The sequence below is a fragment of the Humulus lupulus genome, chromosome 9 (genome assembly GCF_963169125.1).
Source record: "Humulus lupulus chromosome 9, drHumLupu1.1, whole genome shotgun sequence".
Classification (NCBI taxonomy): domain Eukaryota; kingdom Viridiplantae; phylum Streptophyta; class Magnoliopsida; order Rosales; family Cannabaceae; genus Humulus; species Humulus lupulus.
Genome location: NC_084801.1, coordinates 111,705,312 through 111,714,267, shown reverse-complemented (window position 1 = coordinate 111,714,267; position 8,956 = coordinate 111,705,312). Strand labels below are relative to the sequence as shown.

At 31.8% G+C, this 8,956-nt stretch overlaps 2 long non-coding RNA genes across 2 annotated transcripts; both read left to right on the top strand.

The window, feature by feature from the left end:
• The first annotated feature begins 231 nt into the window (after positions 1 to 231).
• Positions 232 to 1,975, top strand: LOC133801864 (uncharacterized). The gene is made up of 3 exons (XR_009877028.1): positions 232 to 701; positions 916 to 1,011; positions 1,927 to 1,975. It is a non-coding gene; the product is annotated as an uncharacterized LOC133801864 (long non-coding RNA).
• A 2,159-nt stretch (positions 1,976 to 4,134) lies between these two features.
• Positions 4,135 to 6,176, top strand: LOC133801878 (uncharacterized). Its single transcript, XR_009877039.1, has 3 exons — positions 4,135 to 5,354; positions 5,942 to 6,002; positions 6,104 to 6,176. It is a non-coding gene; the product is annotated as an uncharacterized LOC133801878 (long non-coding RNA).
• The last annotated feature ends 2,780 nt before the right edge of the window (positions 6,177 to 8,956 follow it).

Genomic DNA, 8,956 nt, shown 5'->3' with positions numbered 1-8,956 from the left:
TCTTCTTCTCTTTGTATCTATCTCATATGTTGAGAATTGCCCACTCTAGTCTAGGTGATTCTAAGGATACTTTGGAAGGCTGTGAAGATAATTGAAGAACGGTTCAGTTTCTTGGTAATACTCTACGACAGATAGGATACACTACAACAATTCTTCTTATATATTACATTAAAATATTACGTATTTTTATAAGTGTTATTAATAAATCCTAAACGAAAGAAAGTGATCCCCGCCTTTTCTCCTTCTAAAAATTAATGAGGCGGCAAATGAAAGTGATCCCCGCCTTTTCTCCTTCTAAACGAAAGAAGCTCTAAGCTGCTTCTCATTTTTCAATATACGCATAGCACACTTTCCCTTTCTCTCCCTCTCTCACGTCTCTGCCCAAGCCAGTTGACCACTTTCTGCCTGTTGGGGAGCCGCACGAGCCACACCACAAGGAAGCACGGCCACCTAAACCATTTCTCCATATCCTCGCCTATGAACGCACCATCCTCCGCTGGTTGCTTGTCGAAGTCGTGCGCCTCTGGGAGATTCGAGGAGTTTTCCGGCCACCTCTGTCCTCCATTTATGGAGCCAGTTGCATGGTTGGATTCAGCTCTTCTTTAGGTTCAAAACCCTCTCAAGGATCAAACCCTTAGATTGTCGGAGTCACCGTCGGTTCTTTGATGGTGTTCGGTTCTTGCGAGGCAGCGGGAGATAAGGTGTCTCTCTTTCTCTCTTTATTCTATCAAGTGTTTGATTTTATATATTTTCTCTTGTGTTTTTCCATGAATAACCCTAAAATTCCTCACTCACTCACTCCTTCTAATCTCAATCTCTATCTCTCCCTCTCATGTATCTCTTTCTCCCCATCTCACAGATACCTCTCATCTCTCTCTCTCTCTCTCTCTCTCTCTCTCTCTCTCTCTGTTACAGTTCTCTAGTGGTTACGAAAACAGGAAGTGGGAAATTTTGGCGAAGCTTTCAGGGAAGATGGGCTCGACTTCGATTTGGACGGGGTTGTGTTTGTAGGTAATATGTTTTAATCATTTTTTCTGTAGATCAGTTCACTTAATATTATTGCCTTTCTCTTGATATTGACATTTTCATTTATTAATGCAACATATTGAATCATATTTGTTAATGATTGCCTTTGTAACAAATTGATATGCTTTTGCCTGTTTTTACCGATTCTGAGGTTGGTGTAATGTGTGAGAATAATGTACAAATTAGGGTAAGGGAAGCATTTAAAGATGTACAAATTAGGGTAAGGGAAGCATTCTAGCAAGTGGGTTTTATTTAAAAATGCATGTTAGATTTAAAATTGTTCATAAATCTTATTATTTGCACAGATTGATGTGGTAAATAACTTAAATGTATCGAAAATTATATTTTATGCTATAAGAGAATTTGAAAACTAATATTGGTGGGGCTTTAGTATGATTTATGCTTACTTAGTTGTGGCAGAGGAGTTGGTTCGTACTAATTAGTTGGAGGATGCCAATAGGGTCCTCTTGTGGGGTGCCAAAGGTATGTGGGCTTTAGTATGATTGGAATATGCTTGCTGTACCACCAACTGGCTCGCACAAGGTAATTTTCTGCTTTTCTATTGTAGTTTGCTTTTTTTAGCACTTGTCTTTTGTAGTTTATCCTTTTCTCATTTTCCAAACATGCATGGTTCACTTGGGTAAAAACTTGTGATCTAGCACTAGTATTTGATATTTGAAACTAAGTTGTAATTGTATGGAAACTTGAGTGCATAGGTGGGTTATTTAGTACAACTTGTAGTTGGTTTTACTCTACTTGTGACATTGTATCTTTTAACCTAACTCCTTTTTGTATTTAAACAAGAAAAACGGAAGTACCATTTTTTTAAGAAGCTTTTACTTGAATGTTTAACTAAACTTGTAAATTTTAATTTGTTTTTTACTTCTCTTGTTATTGTAGGAAGAAATGCAATGGATGGCATGGAAACAGTTGTTAGAATTTGAAAAGTAAGAATCTATACTATATTTGTGGTAAAACTTCATTAATGGTTTTCAATTATCCTCGCTATTGCTCAGTAATATAGAGGAAATTTTAATCGCTATTTCATAGAATATTAGGTTGATATGCATACATATATATGGTATGTCATTAAACCAGCTTTTTTCTACTTGGTTATGTTAGGCTGTCATTTGGTGAGTGACTTTATGCAAAGAGTAGCAGCAAGTCTTTTCAACTGAGTAGCATTTATGGATTTAATTCATAATTAAATATTTTGATACCAAGACCAAGTCTAACACCAGAAGAAAGAAAACCCCAATATTAGACATTTACCAAAACATATAACAAAATAATAATAGAATAAATCAAGTGGAATTATTTTTTGTTTTATCAAAAAGAAAGAAAGGGGGCCTAGTTCCATTACCCAAGTGTGTAAACTTTGTTGAGACCCATGATTTAGTTTCTATGCCATTAATTTTTTTAATGCTTTCCACTATGAATTGTGAGAAGGTATTTCTTTTGTTTCCAAATGATCAAGTAGTTGAGTCTTTGGAGACCTTGAATTTGACTGATTTACTTGTGGCCTTTCTTGTTGCTGCTATACATGTTTAATAAAATAGTTAAATCCTTTTGTAAGGTATTTCTTTGATCAGTCTGATTACAATGTGATTGAATCCTACATTACTTTGTTTTTTTTTTTCACTATTAATGGCAATTATGAGGAATTGTATTGCATAGAGATACTCTTTAAATCTCCATAGAGTTATCTGTGTTTTTTTCTCTTTTGTATTTTAATATTAATATTTTACATTGTTTTTGTTTTTAAATGAGATGAAAACTTATAAAACCAATTTTAAGTTTTTGATTCAATCGTTGTTGTGTCTCTAGTTAGTTTTTTGGATTTTATATTTTATTAAGTTTTTTTATTTATATTTCTATTTGATAGTTTTATTTATGTATAATTTATGCGTTTATATTTATATGGATATTATAGACTTGTGAAAATGGTAAATCAATGTATTTTATTGATGAATATTTTAAGAGCCTCTAATGTTAGACATAGAGCCTGATTTGATGTTATAGTGCTTGTAGTCTCTTCTAGTTTTGTACAAATTAAGCATTGTAAAATAATTCTTTTAACATTAGAATAACCAAAAGCCCTTGAATAAGATTTTTCTACAGTTATCTTACTGGTTTAAGCAAAAATTAGTCACCATGTGCATAACAACACATTAGAAACACTATATAATCAGCAATCAACTAAAAAAGTTGTTACTTAAATTTTAAAAGTAGAATAAGAAAACTATGTATAGTTCTTGGTATGAATTAAGTTACTCAAAAGTATGTTTTAAATAAGTGAGCTACTCTTTGATGTATAGTTCTTGTTAGCAATTATGCCCATATATTACATTAAAATATCACATATTTTAAAAAGTGTTATTGTTGCATGCTAATAGAAAAAGACACGGCTAAAATGAAATATTAGGCGATAAATGAAATACACTTAGGCGCCAAATGAAAGACAAAAGCAAAAGAAAAAATTACTATCCCTAATCTCTAAGGTTGAATCCCTAATAACCTTTCACGCCTCCTCTGTTTCTCTCTCACACTCAGTAACTCTCTCTGGCTCTATCTTTCTAATCCAAATTCTACAACCTAAAATCAGATACAATTTGGGGTTTGTAGATTGAAGTTGTTTCCGTGTCTTTGTGAAAGTCAGATATGATTTGGGGTTTGGGATTTGAATATTAAGGTTGCTCATGGGTATTTCATTATGCTTATTTAAATCTCTGATTTACACTCCCTTGAATTCATTTTCAATGTAAAGTGGCTAGAAAATTTGTATAAGAAGATATATTGTCATCTGACTATGTTTACTTTTCTAGGCATACCCATGTTAACAATGTCGTTAAAAAAATTAGTGACAAAATATTTTTTTATAATAAATAGTCAAAATATTTATCACAATGCTTAACAGGTAATGCTTCACTAAAGCTTTAAAATTTTATAATCAGGAAATGAAAAAAGAAAAATTCCCTAACAGATATGCCTTTTTTATTTTTATCTTTTTATAAACCAATGCATGATTGATGGAATTTCTTTTACAATAATATTTTTAAATTTCGTAAAATTTTTTGTTTATTTATTAATGTAGCTCGCTTCTCTTGGCTTTTTATATATTCTTTTTCCATTTTCTTTTCTTAACTGGTGGCAGGCATGTTTGGTTCTCTTTTAACTCTTTTATTATTTTCTTTTACTAACAAATCTTCAGTTTATTGGTTTAAGGTTCTGACACTAGGCTATGAGTGAGTGAGTGCAATTCTGGTTCAAATGAAATTGGAGATGCTTCTTAAGTATATGTAGTAATTTCTAAATTTGGAGAAGCTTTTTTCGGTCATGCTTTCTTGAAAACTTAATGAAATTGACTACCACATATTTTCAGGCTTTGCTATTTAGCTGCTATAGTTCAAAACAAGATAGTCAAGTTATACCTTATGCTCTTTGTAGTTCAGTCCAACCAGTGATCAATGCTCTATATTTTTTTTAAGGTGCAGCCTGTTGGCATAATCCTTTTTGTTGCAATCATGACTACACTAGGCATGATTCTATAGCTTGATTTCTTATAAGTTTTTCACCATGTCATTTTAACTACTGATAGCAAAACAATTTTCTTGCAATTTTAGATACAATGATTTTGAAATTGTTTTATTTTATTATTTTTTTCTACTTTTGAAATGGCATGTTGCTTGCAAAAACTTAGGAGCGACAGACTTTTCTAGTTTAATCAATGGCGGTCCCCTATTTTTTAGATTGTGACATTTAAATGATGAGTATTTCCTTCTGTTATGGTGTATTTAGTATTTCCATCTGTTTTTTGTTAATTTTGTTTGCTTGTAGGGTTTGCTTTTGTTTACAGGTTGCCTGCAGCTACATTTTGATCTCTGTTTCAGGCTCCTGTTAGTGGTATTTTTTATGCTCTGCAACTAGTTTTATTTTTTGTTTTGTTTTATGTTTTTATGCTCTACATTTTGATCACATGCTTTTAACCTTTGAATAATGGCACTACTAAATTTCTTTTTATTTAAGTCTTTTAACTCTAAGGCTAAAATGGTAGCTACAAAGGGGATACCTCCCAAAGACTAGGAGCCTAAGACAATTGGCATCTAATTATGTATCTGAGCTCTATTTATATGATCTTGTTTACTTTCTGACCTTAAATTCAACCTAATTGTTTCTAGATTTTAATCTACATGCTCCTTTCATTATTTACCCCTTTTCATGTGTTTTGCAGAAGGAGAAATTGATTATGTGAGGGTTTTGAATGGAGCCCTTCCAAATGATATGGGAGTTTTAGGCTGGTGTTCTATTCCAATTGATTTCAGTGCAAGGTTTTTCCACTGTAAATTTTAGAGGTTTTTGAGTAGTAAAATTGCGGAGCAAGTATATTTGCTCTCATATTACTTCTTTGAAAGATGAACTTGAGTGTTGCTCTGTCTTGCATTGGTGTTTGGACTTGTGAATGATGATAAACTGTAATAAACTTTTTTAATGGACGGAAGGTTTCATTAGTAGTAGAAGGTTTTGAAGATAGTATATCTTGTAGCTCTTCTACTATCATGATGAATTTTTAGAGAATAGTATATGATCACATCACATGTTTTTTAAATTTTCATCAAATTACTCAATAATACATAATCAATAAACCCTGCAGATATAGTCACTTAAAGATAATTGCAAGTTCTCTACTATATTTTCTTTGTTCTACATGTCTTTACGATTACTCAATGAAAAAAAAAGCTTCATTTTTATTTCTCTATCTCATTTTAATGTTCTTTCATTACATGGTATCACCTCTCTTTTCATTAGATCTTTCCATATTTGACTTATTTAGTGAATTATTTGTTTACTTTTGTGTGTCTGTGTCTGTTAGTGTTGGATTGATTGTCTTCTGATGGTTGCCTTATCCAAAATACAGGTTTAGCTATCTGAGCAGGGAGTACAAATATTTCTTTTGGGAAGACAATCTAAATCTCAAGGTGTATCTTTTAGCTCTTTTCGATTAGCTCAATAAATGATCTGTTTTGTGTGTTGCTTCAGTTTAAAATTAACTTTAATTAGTTGGCTCATGTTTCTCCAGGCAATGGAAAGCTCTGGTGAGATATTTATAGGTGAACATGACTTCCGAAATTTCTGTAAGATGGATGCACTAAATGTACACACTTGCATGCGTCGTGACAAGTCATTTGAAATTGCTCCTTGTGATGTGAGGTTAACATTGGTAGATTAATTCTCTCTCATTGATTTATTCTACTTGTTTTAATGTTCATCTGAATTTATGATCATTAGATAATCTTAACCATCTGTACTTTCTGGTTTATTCTACTTGTTTTGATTTTCATTAGTATTTATGATAATTAGATGGTGTTTAACATAGAATGGTTTCTTCTTTGAAAGTGATGCAATCATGTTTAACAAAAACTGGTGGTTAAGCTCCCACAAGTAAAACATGTAATTGAGGGTGCAGGAACTATGTGTGAGAACTATAAATAATAGTGGTCAAAGCTGAGTAGAAAATAGTAGTAGTAGCTTCTAAAGTTTGCGATTGTAGCTCTAGAGACATACCTATATTTTGGGTTTCACAAGCACCAGCTAGGGAGTAGACTTGTGATATAAGCATGGTTCCCTGACTGCAAGTGCAAGTTGCTGAATGGACTTAAGTGTCATCAATTGAACTGATTACTATCATATTAAATAGTGTACAACAGAAATTCACAGTTTTTACATCTATTAGTTTTTATTTTTGAATTCTCAAACCTTTTTCTGATGTCACTTGATCACTTTTGCTATTCGATACTCGTGTAAATTTGCTTCCAATTTTTTTTAACGAAAGAGGAGGAGGAGGAGTGTGTGTGTACATGGGGGGGGGGGGGGGGGGGGGGGGGGGTTTACCGTCTAGAATGAACAAATTTTATCTACCATCTGTTCTTTTAAAATAATGTTTGAGTATTGCTAAACTTTTTTAGGTTTCAAGGAAACCAACTTTGGGCAATTAAAATCAAAGGCAGTGCTTTCTTGTGGCACCAGGTCCGATGCATGGTTGCAGTACTATTAATGATTGGCCAAGGTTTTGAATCTTCTGATGTGTGTATCACTTGTAATTTTAATTGATTTGTTTTCAAATTATTTTAACTTTTCTTTTTTGAGTAGTTAATATTGTGCAAAATAATAGTCTTAGCTTTAGAATATAAGTTAATTATTTCTTAATAGTAGCATATATAAAAGCTACTATGTACAGTTTTGCAAGCAACGTTTTCATTCAATACATAATTTTTCTTCATTTCTTAACATTGGTTTCTCTAACTAATACAATATATGTTTGTTCATTTATAGGCCTGACTAATCAATCTAATAAATCAAACAGATATTTGAGAATTCATTGTGTTATTTTGTTTAAGGAATATTTTTGAGTGATAGTCTTTATAATGTGTTTATGATTTATAAATGCTTTAGTGATTCTTGTAAAGCATTGGATTGGTAGCTAATTGCAAGAGGTATGTTGTATTTGATTTATTTTTTTTAATTTTCAATCTTTTATAATTTTGAATAGAATTTGTATAACTTTAGTGGAGTTTGAATATCTTAGATATTCATCCGTAGTGAAGTAGGTTATGGGAATTCTGTGTTCTGCGGTGATAACGGAAGGTTGAAAACTTGCATGTCTTAGTGAAGTAGGTTATGAGAATTTTGTGTGCTGCGGTGATATAGGGATGAAAACCTGTTTGTTGTATGATTTGTTTGAATTGGTTGTGTTGATTGTGACAGATGGCTAGGCTAGTAAATTAGGGAATATGATGTTCGATTTTTAGTCGATTTTTTATACTTAGTTTTGTTTTGTATGCTTATTTTATTTTCATAATTTGTATCTTTTATTAAAACAGATAGGCACAATATGGAAAAGGAATGGATGTTAGCCAATAGGTTGTTAGTGGAATATATAAAATTGGTCGATGAGTTTCTTAAATTTAGTTTGGATCATGCCAAAGATCCAAACTATATTTGTTGTCTATGTAAATCTTTGCAGACTCACATTACTTTTTCAAAGTTGTTGTACATTTTTCTAACATTGTGCTTCCATGTTTACTATATTCAGATTTAGCTTGTTGTATATATTTTTTTTATATTGTGTTTCCATGATGTTGATATTGGTATTCTGATTGAGGATGTAATTTGCCTTATGTTTACTGCATTAGTGAAGCAGATTCTTTGTTGCTGTAGTGAGATTTAGATGTTTGGTTGCTTGAGTTTCTTATAAATGTTTCTTAGCCATGTGTAAAGAATCTATGCTTATTTGGATGAGCATCTTGTCAAGTCTCTTTCCTTTTCTTTTAAATACCATATTGTTAAATGCTTTTAACTAGTTCATGTGTCTATGCTATTGGCTTTTCTTTATAAATTAGTTGTTGTATTGTATATATATATATATTTATGTGTTTGGTTGGTGTTTCATTTGCATTTTCATTTCATAATCATAAAGTGTTTGAGCTAACTTTTCTAATGAGTATTTTACCAAGCATAAATCTTCAATCTTTCATGCCTATGTGTTGTAGTTAGTGTAATTGCATGGCCATCTTATAAAGTCGTAATGAGGTTATTAACTTTATTTCTTTTTGTACTCTTTTAGTTTACTATTAACTCTAAGTTCAAGCATTAATTATTTAAACTCTTCTGTAGCTAAGCAAATCAACCTCACAACAAAGACAAGTGCACAATGGAATGGATGATGAATTGGAGGGCGGAGCAAGCATCATGGTTTACTTTTTGTGTATCTTGTTATGTTTCTGTTTTTTACTTTTGAAGCAAAAGATGTGAAGACTATAGAATTTTATTATGTATGCTTTCAAACTCAAGTTAGAACTAAGAACTTTTGAAGTGGACAGTGTCATCATGGTTTGAAGTAGTTTGTCTTCAAATGTAAAAATACTCATGGTTT